The sequence below is a fragment of the Centruroides sculpturatus genome, unplaced genomic scaffold (assembly GCF_000671375.1).
Source record: "Centruroides sculpturatus isolate CEXI.00-Female unplaced genomic scaffold, Cexi_2.0 scaffold128, whole genome shotgun sequence".
NCBI lineage: Eukaryota > Metazoa > Arthropoda > Arachnida > Scorpiones > Buthidae > Centruroides > Centruroides sculpturatus.
The window spans coordinates 39,529-41,423 of record NW_019385268.1 but is presented as its reverse complement, the minus strand read 5'-3'; positions in this window follow the sequence as shown (position 1 = coordinate 41,423).

Here is a 1,895-nt window from a genome sequence, read left to right as displayed (position 1 = left end):
ATTGTAATTTAAGGGTTTTACAGTTTAAATATTAAATTTTTATTTGTTTTATATTTGTTTTGTATTTAAACTTTAAACTTATGAAACAAATAAAAATTTAATTTTTCTTCTTAACCTATTCAATACTTTTTCTTATGTAAAGTTTAAACTTTATATTATACGTTATATTATACTTATAATATGAATCGATAAAAGGAATAATTTGATTAGTAAATTTTTTTTAATATTCAGTTTGTCATGTAATAAATAATAAATATATAACAGAAATTTATTAGTTTTTATTACTAACATTGTACGTAACATTTTAACAAAAATACCAAAATGTAAAATTGGCCGATTATCGAAACCGATTAATCGGGGAAATGGCCGATACCGGATTAATCAGCTAAGTGGCCGATACGGCCGATTACCGATTACTTACCGATTAATCGGTGCACCCTTAGTAATAAGATAAGGAGATTGATGCAGTGATAAGCTGCATCAATTTCCATCAATGATCAACTTTTGTCAAGGTTTCAACTTATATATAAATGATTAAAATATTCCATTATCGTATATTCTGCCATAAGATCTTTGGAGATGATCAAATATGGAAACTTTGTAGCAGTAGTAGTAGTAGTAGTAGTTCCTCCAATGCTAAGTAGCATACTAGGCAGCAATTATCTTCCATCAATTTTAATCATGGGCGAGGGCTTCAGCTTTCTCCCAAGTCATAATGAGCATCTTTAAATTTTGAAGAAAAGTTTTATGCCAAGTATTTCTGGAGCATCCTTGTGGTCATTTGGCACCAAGGGAACCCATTTCATGGCTGTCTTAGGAATCCTATTGTTCTCCAGATGAAAAATGTCGCCTGCCAGTCAGACTCTTCTACGGGCAACAATGCTATGAAGTTTGCACATCCCACTTTATTGGAGAACCTCTTCATTGGTGATATGATTTAAATATTGGATCTTTAGGATTCATCATAGGCATTTCTGTTGGAAGACATCAAGCTTTTTATTGATGTTTCTCGATGTCTTCCAGGACTCACTAGCATAAACATCTATCGGAATCACGATGGAGGTGAACAGGCGGAATTTGATTCTCAATGAGATAGATGGTGAGGACCAGATCTTCTTCATCTGCCAGAAGACTGTTGCCACTCTACCGATGTGGCATTTCACATCCATTTCCATGTCACCATTTTGAGAAATAATACTACCCAAGTAGGTAAATTTCTCCACCTCATCCAATTGTTGTGCTCTGACAATTACTCCCTGTGTTTAGGCAGTGTTACATACATGCATAATTTTTGACTTTACGGTGTTTATCCTGAGGCCAATTTTGTGTGCCTCCTGACCCAATTATTAATATTATTATTATTATTAAAAGAAGAGGGGAGTCCTCCAGGTATCACTCAAAGGTATAACCTGGAGGTTGGAAAAGTTCGGAAGGAAGAGGGAGAGTGATGAAGGGTAGGGGATGAGGATGGGGTAGAATGAAGAAGAGGGCTCATGACGCCTGCATCGCAAAGATTGAAATAGACAAAGTTACAAAAAATGAAAACAGCTGGAATAACATACAATAAATGATACCGTGTACAAGATTGGCGCGATTAAGTAGATACATTGAATTGAATATTTACATTAAGAAGAGAGTATAAACCGACAGGGACATATGAAGAACATAGATGATATACATTGCAGATGATGTAGGATGCAACAGGGATTATAGGTAGGAACGATGATGACAGTATAATTACAAGTTGCTATTACAAGACAACTAACATTAAAGAGCAAGTAGTAACGATAAGACTGCGAGGTGATGAGCGGTGATGGTTACAAGTATAAGCCGAGTACAGGAAGTAAAACATTAGCGAACAGGGTTGTACGAAGTCCAAACCAAGTGTATCATTT